Genomic DNA, 13764 nt, shown 5'->3' with positions numbered 1-13764 from the left:
GTGGGGAGTGGAGCGGGCGGGGGGCGGCGGGGAGCGCACGGCGCACGCGCAGGCCGCGCTCGCCCCAGTCCCCGGCAGGCGGAAGTCGGGCGGGAAGCTCCGCCCTCCTGTTTTACTCGCGGCACCCAGCCGACCTCACCGAGCTCTCCCTGGTTTGGAAATTTTGGAGTTCACTTTGGGTATTTTGGAGTTAGCGTTGGCTTTGTCGAGCCCAGAATCTCCTTGGTTCTGTCCTTCGCCATTGTGGCCCTCCTCAGAAAGTAAACACTTGAATTAAACTTATCTTGGTCACTCGAGAAGCAAAATCGGGAAGAAAAAAAAAAAAAAAACGGGGGCGGGGGTCGCGATAAACAAGCATTTTCCGGATCCCAGTTTACCCCTTCTTGCCTACACTGCCTAAAAAGGATGATAGATCTCAAGGAAAAGTGACGTTTTCCCACTGTTCCTGCCTCTCAGGTTCAGCTGTTCACAGTATTGAAAAAATTACTTATTTCTCTACATAATTATCAATAAACGACTTATTACCTTTTTAAAAAAAAATCTTTGCTCTACGTTAGATCTTCAAAAGGCAAAGTTACCCAAGAATTAATATTGTCAAGTTTCTATCACACCATGGGGCTAGATAGAGTTTCCAGGCTAGATAGAGTCACTCACCATGTTTACAGATTACTCCCACTTTCTTAAATATGCTAAAATTCATCTTTAAAACGTTTCTAAACTTAAAAGACTAGGCATTCCTAAATCAAAAACAAAAAAAACAAAACAAAAAAAAATGGATGAACGAAGAGAACAGATTACAGAATCATGCTCCTTCATTGAAACTCACAAGAAAGAAAGACTGAAAATATGGTTAAGAGTTCCTGGGCCTGGAGAGATAGCTCAGCGGTTAAGAGTTCACACTACAGCTGGAGATGAACCAAGTTCGTTTTCCAGCACCCAGGACGGGCGGCTCCTACCAGCTTGAAACTCCAGCTCCAAAGGATTTGACCTCTCTGGCATTTGAGTGCACCACACATGGGTACGTATCCACATGCAGACACACACATACACATAATTTAAAATACATCTAAAAACAAAAAATTAAGACCTGGTCCTGCACTCGGGAAACTGAGTAGGGAGTATTGGCATGAATATGAGTTCTACCTGAACCACATAGAAAGACCCTGTCTAAAAACAACGAAGGTATTTCAGGGGCTGGAGAACTTGCTCAGCAGCTAAGAGCTCTCGAGGCTCTTCTCTAGTTTATTTTCCAGCATCCACAAAGGGCCTCTCACACAGCTGCTTGTAACTCCACCTCCAGAGGATCCAACGACCTCTTCTGTCTTCCCAAGAGCACTGTGCACATGGCAGGCACAGACGCACATACATATAAAATTTTAAACGATATTATTTAATCATAAAGCTCATCCCCCTTTCAAACCTTCCCTGTCTTCCTACCCAACTTGGAACCTCTCCTCCCAATCTAGTCCACTTTGTGCTGCCCAGCTAGTCTTGGGAATGTGTTTGAACCTACAAGGGTCACATAATTAAAGAAAACCAACTCTTCCTTTCAGCACAGCTATTAATAGCTCATTAGCTAATAGTGGGATTTGGTACCTACCTTCTCGAGCACCTCTGTGCTGGATTTTGTGTGGCTTGAGCTTGCTTAGTTCTTGCTCATGCTGTCCCATCACTATGAGTTCGTGTGTGCAACTGTCCTGTTGTGTCTAAAAAACACTGTTTACTTGATGTTATCCACCCCCTCTGGTTCTTACAATCTCTCCACTCCCTCTTCTGAAAAGATTCCTGAGCTTTGGAGGAAGGGATGGGATATGAATGTATAATTTAGGACTGAGCACTCAACAGTCTCCTAGTCTCTGTACATTGATCCACTGAGAGGCTTTGTGTTAATTAGCATCTGCTACAAGAAGTTTCTCTGATTAGAGTTGAGATATGCTGTGATGTCTTGGTATAGAAATGTTACTAGGAGTCATTTTAATACTCTGTCCATTTATCAGAATAACAGTGCTGGGTTCTTTCTTAAGGCCTATGACACGTCTAGCCACAGTTCTCGGCCCCGTTAACAGTGCTAGGTATTGGTTCCATCTCATGGAACAGACCTTAGATAGCAAGTCTTGGTTACTCTAGGAACATTTGTGCCACTATTGCATCAGTGGGCACATGTTGTCGGGGCAGCTGTGTTTGGAGTTTGCAAGGTTCAGAGCTGGGTGACACTGATGATTATTTTCCTCCTTTGGTAGCATGCACTGCACTTTCTAGCATCGTGAAAGTTAGCCAATAGGGATAGAGCTTCTAGGTGAGCACCAGCTTGGTTTTTCTGTGTTCTTTGAGTCGGCAATAGGGTCAGACCATCAAGCTCTGGGGCATAGCCAAGGGTATTGGCAATAGCTTGTAAGCTTGGGGGTTGGTCTACATGACTCCATTGACCAACAACTCAAAAAGAGGTAACAAATTGCTGGTACTGGGGTTTTTATTTACTCGACTGTGGTGTCAAGTTGGGGTACTGCCCCCCTCAATTGTAGGGTAATGCCATTAAACCTCTCATCATATATGTATTTATAAATATTTTAGCAAACTTCCATCTGTTTAGTAGCAAGATAAAATTTTAAAGGTTTATTTTTATTATTTTTATTTGTGTGTATGTAAATATGTATGTGTAAATTGATACCACCTCTGTTCAAGTTCCTTCAGAGAATAAAAAAGGCCTTAGATCCCATGCAGCCAGAGTTACAGACAGTTGTGAGCCATTTGATATGGGTGCTGGGAACAGAACTCATCTTTCGGAAGAGCAGCAAGTGCTCTTAACCACCAAGCCACCTTTCAAGTCCCTAAAACAGCATTTCAGATTTGTTCAAAAGCTAATGGAAACCATGTCTGAATAACTGGGGAAAGTAAGAGAAAAACATTACACCAAAAATTAGTAAGAAATAACTAGCCAGGCTTGGTGGCACACGCCTTTAAACCCAGCATTCAGGAGGCAGAGGCAGGTGGATCCCTGTGAGTTTGAGGGCAGCCTGGTCTACAGAGCAAGTTCCAGGACAGCTAGAACTTTTACACAGAGAAACCCTATCTTGGTAATAAAAAAAAGAAAGAAAGAGAGGGAGAGGGAGAAGTAGGGAAGGAGGGAGGGAGGGAAGGAAGGAAGGAAGGAAGGAAGGAAGGAAGGAAGGAAGGAAGGAAGGAAGGAAGGAAGGAAGGGAGACTAGCATGATGGTACACATCTTTAATCCCAGAACTTGAGAAGAAGATGCAGGCAGATCTCTGTTAGTTCCAAGCCAGCCTGGTTAACATAGTGAGTTCCAGGGCTACATGATGATACACTGCTTAGAAATAATATTAAATAACAATTATTTTAAAAACATAAATTCTGGAATTAAAAATACAATAACTAAAGTGAAAACTATATAGTGGGTCTTAATATCAGGTTTAAGCAGTGGAATAAAGAATTAGCAATTTCAGCATGGGTCACTGAGATTTGACAAACAGATGGAAAAAACAATGAAGAATTATGAACAGATCTTCAAGGACCTGTGGAACACAAGCAAGCATACGAACATATGTACAAGGGGAGCCTCAGAAGGAGAGAGAAAAGAAAATGGCGCTGTCATATTACTTGAAGAAATAATGACCCCCAAACTCTAAGTGTGATTTTAAAGAAAGCCCATTAATATACACATTAAAGAACCCCAACAGAATAAAGGAGCCCATACCTTGATATATTAACCAATATATTAAAAGACAAAGGAGCCGGGTGGTGGTGGCGCACGCCTTTAATCCCAGCACTCGGGAGGCAGAGCCAGGCGGATCTTTGTGAGTTCGAGGCCAGCCTGGGCTACCAAGTGAGTTCCAGGAAAGGCGCAAAGCTACACAGAGAAACCCTGTCTCAAAAAACCAAAAAAAAAAAAAAAAAAAAAAAAGACAAAGGAAAACAGCCCCGAAAGTAATGAGAGAATTTATCTTCATATAATCTTAATAAGATTTTTGATAAGCCATAAAGACAAGACAATGAAAGAAATCATTGAAAGAAAAAGACCAAAAGAATCCTACATCCAGGATTATCATACTTCAAAACCAGAGGAGATATTAATACATTCCAAAAATGAGTGTACTAAAGAAAATAAACAGGATTTGCCAATAGAAAATCTTCTCAACAAGAAATACTAAAAAGAGTCCTTCAGCTTCAAATAAGAAGGCACTAAATACTCAAAACTACATGAAGGAATAAACATCTATAAAGATGATTACATAAGTAAATGTAGAAGAATATATATGTAACTCTTAACTGTATTTGATCTAAAGGACTGAGTAAAACAATTATAAATCATAGTGGATAGGAATATTTTATAAAAAGATGGAATTTGTCAACACAACCAAAGGAAGAGGAAGGACATGAAGTTATATAACACAAGGCTTTCATAGAGTATTGAACTTAAGTAGATTTATCCAAACTAGGTAAATTAAATTATAGTTTCCAGAGCAAGCACTTAGGAAATGCTCAAATATCTGGAGCTAGAAAGATGGCTCAGTAGAGAAGAGCGCTTGCTCAGTGACCATGAGAACTGGAGACCTCAGCACTTGCCTACCAACCCATCAGACATTCCTTACGCCCCCCTGCAACTGCTGCTCCAAGCAGGGTGAGTATAAGAAGATTCCTGAGGCGCGCGCGCGCACAGACACACGTATAAACACACACAATAAATTAATAAATAAAATTTAAAAAAATTCTCAAATATATGTGTGTGTATTTATAATCAAAGGACAAGATTGTTAAATTAATGTATACTTAAGGCAAGGTATGGTGGATGTATTATTACTTTTATCATTGCTGTAAATAAATACCTGACAAGAATCAACATATGGGAGAAAGGGTTTGTTTTGGTCACGCCCACTGTGGTAATTTGAATGTAATTGGCCCCCATAAGTTCATAGGGAGTGACACTATTAGGAGGTGTGGCCTTGTTGGAGTAGGTGTGGCTTTGTTGGAGGAAGTGTGTCACGGTGAGGGTGGGCTTTGAGGTCTCCTAGGCTCAAGCTATGCCCAGTGTCACATTTCACTTCCTGTTGCCTGCAGATCAAGATGTAGAACTCTCAGCTCCTTCTCCAGCACCATGTCTGTCTGCATGCTGCCATGTCTCCCTATGATGATAATGGACTAAACTACTGAAACTGTAAGTCAGCCCCAATTAAGTGTTTTCCTTTGTAAGAGTTGCTATGGTCATAGTGTTTCTTCACAGCAATAGAAACCCTAACTAAGACACCCACTGTCATAACTTTCCCACAATTCCATTAACAATGAGGAAGAAGAGAGAGACAGAGAGAGAGACAAAGAGAGAGAGAGACACACAGAGAGAGAGAGAGAAATGTAGGTGTTCAGCTCATTTTCTCCTTTTTATTTAGTCTCAGATCACAGCTCATAGAATGATGCCATCTACATTTAGGTTGGGCCTTCCCTGCCCAGTTAAACTTCTCTGGAGACACACACACACACACACACACACACACACACACACACACGCATGTTTCCAGAGGTGTGTTTCCATAGTGATTTTTAAATATAGCCAAGCTCACAATAAAGATTAAACATCACTGTAATCCTGTAATCCCAGCACTGTGGATGGAGATGGAGACTGGAGGACTGCCATGATTTTGTGGTCAACCTAGTCTACATACCAAGTTCTAGACCAGCCAGGGCTATAGCATAAGATATTTTTTCAAAAGTGGAGAGGGAAAAGCAGAAGCAGGGGAATAATACTAAAGCTAACAGCAATGAAGGAATACAGAAACAAACAAAGACTGTAATGAAACAAGCAGCTGGCCTTGGGAGGCTGGGGATGGAATCTATACTTTTAGGCTTACAAGTCCCTTTGGATCTGCCCTCTCCCTGGTTACGTTATTGCCTTCTCTTCGCTAGTGCTCTTCCTTTGTTCACTCCCATGACAGCTTTAGAGCTTTGGTATATTCTCTTCCCTCTAACTAGAGCACTCCGCTGTTTCCTCCCCCCACCCCCCACCCCCACTCCCCACCCCACTAACTTTTCACTTAGCTAATCTCAGGTCTGAAAAGTTCAGCAGGACGGTTCTTCCTACTGTGCTCTTCCCAAGTCCCACACCCATGGTTTCTGCTGTTTGATGGATGCTTGTCTTCTTTGTACTGGGAAACTTCATGAGAATAGGTAATGGGATTATATCACTAACAATCCATGGAGCCTGCTTAACGATCAAAGGAATTTATTTGGTGGTTAACTCACAAGACAGAATAAAGGAATTTGTTGCAGGATCTTGGAAGGGTGAGGCATGGTCCAACTCAGTTCTCTACCCTGGTCCGTACCAGCATCCAAAACCACAAGGTAGTGGAGAGAGAGAGAGAGAGAGAGAGAGAGAGAGAGAGAGAGAGAGAGAGAGAGAGACAGAGACAGAGACAGAGACAGAGACAGAGACAGAGAGAGAACATGCATCCCAGGTCTTAAGGGTCCCCCAGTGGCTACGCCCCAGGGGCATGTACCCCAAGGTCATAGGCTGGTGTAACAGCTACCTTCTACCTCACTAGGGGCAGTTCAAACAGCTACCCACTACAAATAGGTCCATGTTTGTCTTCATCATCATCATCCTTTTAAGTAGCACCCAAGCCAGGAGAATTTTTCAATAGATAGTCACTGGATTTGTTGCATAAATCATAATGGAAGCCGGGCAGTAGTGGCGCATGCCTTTAATCCCAGCACTTGGGAGGCAGAGCCAGGCGGATCTCTGTGAGTTCAAGGCCAGCCTGGTCTACAGAGGAGATCCAGGAAAGGCACAAAGCTACACAGAGAAACCCTGTCTCGAAAAACAACAACAACAAAAAATCATAATGGGATATTTAAAGAATGTTCTCTTTAATGGCTCAGTGATTAAGAGCACTGGCTGCCTTTTCAAAGGACCCAGCACCCATATGATTGCCCCCAATCATCTGATGTTCTCTTCTAGTCTCCTTGGGCACTAGGCATACATGTGGGGCACAGACATGTATGTAGTTGAAACACTTATACACATTAAAAAAAGACCTTAAAACTTTAAAAATATTAATAACTCTCTTTAAAGTTTCTTGTCTGTTGGCAAAAATGTGTGTATTAAGGGTTTATTAAAAATTAGGAAGGAAGCCCTATAGCAGAGCACCAGTGTCGAGCACCTTTAAGCCCTGCACTTGGGAGGTAGAGGTAGGTGGATCTCTGTGAGTTCAAGGCTGGCCTGGCCTACAGAGCGAGTTCCAGGACAGGCTCTAAAGCTACATAGAGAAACCCTATCTCAAATAAATAGATAGATAGATAGATAGATAGATAGATAGATAGATAGATAGATAGATAGATAGATGATAGATAAAACACAAAAAAAGATTTCCAAATATATTCCATCTATCAGAGATAAATTTTATATTGAAAGACAAAAAGGATGGAAAATGTGTTAAGCAAACAGTAATTTAAAAGGCACAACAATTTTTTTAGCTCTTATTTTATATCTTTCTTTTTCTTAATTAGAAAGGGTCTCACCATGTAGTCTAGGCTGGCCTTTAACTTGCTGTATAGTTCAGACTGGCCTCAAGCTTAGAATCTTCCTGCTTCAGCTCCTGAGCACTGAGATTGCAAGTATATTGATTACTTTTGGCTTGTGTTAGTATTAAAAAATTAACTTAAAAGATAATTACTTTGCCAGGATAGCAAGCGTACCTATAATCCTAATACTCAGGAGGCCGAGACAAAAGAATCATGAGTTCAAGGCTAGTGAAAAGAAAATTATATGCAACAAGATGGATAAATTTCTAAAACATTGTAGTGAGGAGTACATACTATAAAACATCACTTTAAACTCTAAAACAAACCACACATGCACGCTGGGCATGGTGGCGCATGCCTTTAATCCCAGCACTTAGGAGGCAGAGGCAAGCCAATTTCTGTGAGTTTGAGGCCAGCCTGGTTTACAAATGAGAGTTCTAGGATAGGCTCCAAAGCTACACAGAGAAACCCTGTCTCTAAAAACCATAAAAAAAAAAAAACACACACATGCACGCATACATGTACACTTCTATTATATTGACAGAAAATTAGTTGCCTTGGGGTACACAGTGAATTAAGGAAGAATTCACTGGGTAAGAGCATAATAGAATTTTTTTGAGTTGTTATTAGTGTTCTATGTATTTATTGTCATAGTGGTTTGTCAAGATTCATCGGACTGTACATTGAAATTTAAATCCTTTTTTTATGCTCTTAGGATCTTCAAACTCATAACTCTTCTTATCTCTTGTTCTTCCTCTCATTTCTGCCCTCATACTGCATTTCTACCCTCATACTGCATCCTGCATATCGGAGTGGGGAGTGATCAGTCAATACCAACTTGGATAATCCTAATGCATAACCCTATTGATGAGCCTTGATTTACTTATCTACATTGCATCTAAAGTTTTTTAAAAGCAGAAAAGATACCCCGACCACAGTAGCTACTAAAATTAACATCAAACGCTAAATATATTTATCCAACTACTCTGTCCTTGTAGCTTAAGTATTCCTGTGTCCTGACCTGCTGGCATTCAGGACAAATCTCTCTCACTAGCGTCCCCCAAGTAAACACACAGAGACTTACATTACTTATAAACTGTATGGCCGTGGCAGGCTTCTTGCTATCTAGTTCTTATATCTTAAATTAACCCATTTCTATTAATCTATAAGTTGCCACGTGGCTTGTGGCTTTACATCTTACTTCTTATGGCAGCAGCGGCGTCTGGCAGCATCTCCTGACCCAGCCTTCCTCTTCCGGGAATTCTCTTCTCTCTTTGTCCCACCTATACTTCCTGCCTGGCTACTGGCCAATCAGCACTTTATTTATTAACCAATAAGAGCACCAAATTCATAGCATACAGATATCCACAGCATATCCTACTGCAAAGAAGACTTGAAAAGACTGAGAACACTTAAGACCAAGAAAAAATTCCTCTTGAGATAATAAATTCTTTAAAAGTAAACAACAAAACCTATATTGCTACATATCTGATAGGAATATTACACACTAAGGTTAACACATACATCTTTTAGGTTAGGCCCAATGTGGTTTTAAGAACACTGTCATATAAAGAATTATATTTAATATGCTTCTTAAAACTTGTAAATTGCCGAAAGTTCACATCGCTAAGTGTGTAGTGCACTCTGTGTTTTGTCGGAGAGGAACTTTTCTGCCCATTTGCTGTTCTCTGAACTCGGCCTGTTTATTGGATGAATGCAAGGCTGAGCTATTCCCATCACTACATGCACATTCAAAGCCTTAAAATGCACCCACACATTGCCTTTATAATAAAAGCCCTTCCTGTTTCTAAAGAGCTTGACAGCCACCTGCTATCAAATACAAGGTCTGATGGTGTGCCTAATAAGTTACAATAGTAAATTTTCATTAACCCAGCTTCACAATTATGAATGTTTAAAAAGGGACTGTTGCCATTTAATTTTTAAGAAATGCTTGGGAATAATTTAAGGAATACTTTCTGTTCAAAATTCAAAATTGGTTTTAATTGTTATACCTAATTATAGTTTTTTGAGTTATGCAGTTTGTATTATAAATAAATATAGATCCAGCACAAGGAAAAGAAAAAAATAGGAAAATATTTACATTTTAAAGTACAGTGAATTAATTTAATGTATAAAGCCAATAGAATAATTGTTACTTTTGCCAGATGGTATTTTACATTTTGATAAAAAGATATATTCTTAATCATATATGTCAAGGAAAAGCAACCATATGTTGTTAAACACTTCCAATTTGTCATTTAATTTAAAAGGCACTTACTGATATTGCCATAATTTTTTGATGATGTGGTATAAGTATTCTTGATGTCAATTAAATTTAATCTTTCAAAGTAATTTTTTTTAGTTTCCTTCAACTGTTTGAGCAAATAATTCAATGAAGAATTGTCTTAACATCTTCTAAGAAAAAAAGACATTCTATAGAGTACAATTCTGAATCTACAGTATATATTCAAATTACTAGTGGGTAAGAATATTTCTGCTTGCAAGAGCCTCTAGAACTTTATTTCTTGTGTTCTAGAAAACAAGCAGGATGGACAGAGTAACTAAAATGATTCATATTCACTTGCCTTACATGGAGGAACCCAGGATAGTCTAAAGATCATTTTTTAAAGTAGTGATTATATTACAAAACAATTTTTCAGTTTATAAAAAGGTTTTTAATGAAAAAGACATTATGAGTGGCACAGAAAATATCACTTAACCTATATGGTGCAGTATTGGGCACCTGGCATGAGGTAATTATTAAAGCAAACATTCTCTGGGCCTTTATTTCCTCTGCCTTTTCCAAAAAGGAATTGATGGGTCTTCTTCCCCTACCATCCTCTCTTCCTGTCTCCTCTCATCCTATAGGGCTCTATGGAACGTTTCTCTGGGGAACAGGGTCTTAGTTATCATGCACATGCAAGTTTCTGTTGTCAGGAATTTTCATTGCTTTATGGCTCAATCATTATATTTTTCAGTTGATGGATATTTGAGTACTTTTCTATTACTTGCTACTATGAGCTTTTCTGAATATTCTAAGCATCCTCTGTTGTATCTCACCAAAAGATCTCATGAATATACCTACAAGTAAAACTGGTAGATCGTAATGTATGTTATAGTATTATATATATTTGTGGTGGCTTGAATGAAAATGGCCCCCGAGGCCCATTAGGAGGTGTGGTCTTGTTGGGGTAGGTGTGGCCTTATTGGAGGAAATATGTCCTTGGAAGGCGGGTTTTGAAGTCTCAGAAGCTCAAACCAGGCCTAGTGGCTCAATTTCTCTTCCTGCTGCCTGTGGATCAAGAGGCAGAACTCTCAGCTTCTTCTCCAGCACCATGTCTGCGTTTGCTCTTCCATGCTTCCCATCATGATGATAATGAGCTCAACTTCTGAAACTGTAAGCCGGCCCCAATTAAATGTTGTCCTTTATAAGAGCTGCCATGGTCATAGTGTCTCTTCACAGCAATAGAAACCCTAACTAAGATAATATTAATATACTATTACATATTACTAATACATAATAATATGTATTTTAGTAGATATATCAAATGTATACTGAGTATATTTATTTATGTATATATTAGAAAAATATGTAAATAACATATCAGACCTATGATTTCATGGCCATTATCAAAGGCAGTGCTTTTTTAGTTTTTTACTTTAAAAACTTTAAAGTAAGCAATGATACAGGGAGTTAAAAATGTTAAAAAGAAAATGTGGTAGTGGTCCATACATAACCAAAATTTAGGAAATACTAAACAATGATTTTGAGTGTGGGCAAATCAGATTTCATAAATGGACTCCATCACTGCCAATTCCTGTGAATTTGAGCAAGTTACTTGCTTGGCTGAACTGATTTACACATTAGTTGCTTTATTAGACTTTGTGTTAGCAAAGACCAAAATGGTAATGGCTTAAACAAAGACTAACATTTCCACCTTTCACATATGAAAGTCTGAAATAGTTCAAGGTGGTAAGGATCAAGGTGACATAATTCTTTCATCTTCTAACACTATAGAATGTGAAAAGGGGAGACAGATGATGTATTTTTTTGTTTGTTTGTTTTTTCGAGACAGGGTTTCTCTGTGTAGCTTTGCGCCTTTCCTGGAACTTGCTTTGTAGACCAGGCTGGCCTCGAACTCACAGAGATCCGCCTGCCTCTGGGATTAAAGGTGTGCTCCACCACCACCCAGCCCAGATGATGTATTAAAGAGTAATCTAGGCCTTACACACATCATTTCCATTTGCATTTTAGTGGCTAATTGCAAAATAAATTGCCATCTCTAATAGGAAGGAATAAAATAAGAAGTCAAGACACTGGACAACAATCAAACAACAAAGGTCCCCGGGAAGTGGGAAACAAATTGCCAGAGTCCTACTGTTCCTTGCTTGTTTCTTTATCTTCGGCACAGTGGCTCCACCTTAATCTACTGCTATTTCAGCCAGCAACTGGGACTCCACAGTTACTGGCCTGATTCTCTTGAAATGGCCCGGCTGCTCAGGCCACAGGCTGTCGGGAGTTCTGTTCCCGCAGGTATCGACTCTGGTGTCGCTGCTGCTAAAGGTAGCTTTAACTAAATCTCTATCATTCTATTTATAAATAAGACCCAAGATTTAAAAGCTGGGGTGAAAACTTGCGAGCTCAGAGAAGTTGAGTAATAATTAGCTAACCTTCTCTCCTTGCTGGCATCACCCAGAAAAACATATCCTTTTGCTCCACCAAAACGAAAAAAGCCGTGCCACTCAAAATCTCTCCCTACTACTTCCAGTGTGTCCCTCTATCTCTTCCAGATGCCCTCTGATGCTCTGTGATTACTTTCTATCAACTAGTTACTAACTCAGCCTCCCGACCCGAGGTTGATTTTGCTTAAATGAACGCAAATGCTAACTTGGTTTTCACAGTGTGATCGAATATCCACCAATACTTGTATTGTCCCAGCTTACTGTCTAGAAATAGTTTCCCTGCTTCAGCATGAGGAGGAGGAAATCAGAGTTCTACCTGAGTTGAAGAGACAGGTAGGAACCTGGGGTAGACAAGGTTGCAGGGTAGAGTTATACAGGGCATTTTTGCACAGGAAGAAGAGAGCTTCACAGAAGATACTTTAGGATGCGCAGAGAGATCCGTCCACTATTCAGATAAACGATCAACAGTGCAAGGGTGTGGCTAAGAGGAAGAAACCTGTGAAAGGCTTCGGGGAGGGAAGGACACCCCTACATAAGCTTGGGTTAAAACTCATATGGGTAGCATCAGGTAGAACACCAACGAGTGTATATGCTTCAAGAGTGAGGAATAATTAGCACTAGATTAAACACAAGTCTGCCCTGCTTAATAAGCTCAGAAAAAAGATTTGCATGGATTAGTTTCCAAGAAGCTGAGCCAGCCTCAGTGCTAGGATACCAGTTCCCCGCAAGCTGGATCCAATGGAAACACAAAGGACTTAGAATAACTTAGTCAACCGTAAAAGTACATTTATACTACCTGACTTCAAACTTCATAAAACAATGACTAGGACTTTGGTGTAGATGTAACCAACCGTCTTATTAAATAAGAAACACAGAAACAATGTAAAAGAGAAAGCCGAGAAGTCAGAGCTCAGAGCTAAAATCTCACCCTTCCTCCTGCTGTCCCAGCTTCGCGAAAAAAGACCTACCTCCTGTCGGTTCGTATTTTTAAAGTATGTTGTTCTGCCTTCTCATTGGTTGTAAACCCAAACACATGACTGCCTCGTCACTGTCTGAATGTACAGCCCCCTAGGTCTTAAAGGCATATGTCTCCAATGCTGGCTGTATCCCTGAACACACAGAGATCTTATGGGATTAAAGGCGTGTGCCACCACCGCCACACTCTTGCTATGGCTCTAATAGCTCTGACTCCCAGACAACTTTATTTATTAACATACAATCAAAATAATAATTCAGTACAATTAGATTATCACCACATTTCCCCTTTTCTATTTTAATAAAAAGAAAAAGAAAGCAAAAGGTTATAACTAACAAAAGAAAAACTATATACAAAAGTACAATAACTATATACAATATATACAAGTAATAAATACCTAAACAGGTATTTGACAAATCAGAGAAAATAATTCCATTATCTATCCTATTTTGGTAAATCCAAGATGTATCTAATGCACTTTCTATCCTAATTAATTTTCAACTATAACTAACTAATCTTCAACCATAACTAACTAATCTTCAACTCCCTCAGAGACCCAAGAAGGGAATAATAGTAGCTA

The 13764-nt window shown here is 39.8% G+C and overlaps 1 long non-coding RNA gene across 1 annotated transcript in view; it reads left to right on the top strand.

The window, feature by feature from the left end:
* Positions 1 to 5071: 5071 nt before the first annotated feature.
* Positions 5072 to 13764, top strand: part of LOC121829046 (uncharacterized) — a 51621-nt gene continuing 42928 nt past the window's right edge. Inside the window, exon 1 of the long non-coding RNA XR_006071824.2 lies at positions 5072 to 5168. This is a non-coding gene — a long non-coding RNA (uncharacterized LOC121829046). The remainder of the gene's footprint in view (positions 5169 to 13764) is intronic.

Source organism: Peromyscus maniculatus, chromosome 4 (genome assembly GCF_049852395.1).
Source record: "Peromyscus maniculatus bairdii isolate BWxNUB_F1_BW_parent chromosome 4, HU_Pman_BW_mat_3.1, whole genome shotgun sequence".
Taxonomy (NCBI): domain Eukaryota; kingdom Metazoa; phylum Chordata; class Mammalia; order Rodentia; family Cricetidae; genus Peromyscus; species Peromyscus maniculatus.
Note: the sequence above shows the minus strand (reverse complement) of the source record. Positions and strands in the feature narration are given on the sequence as shown.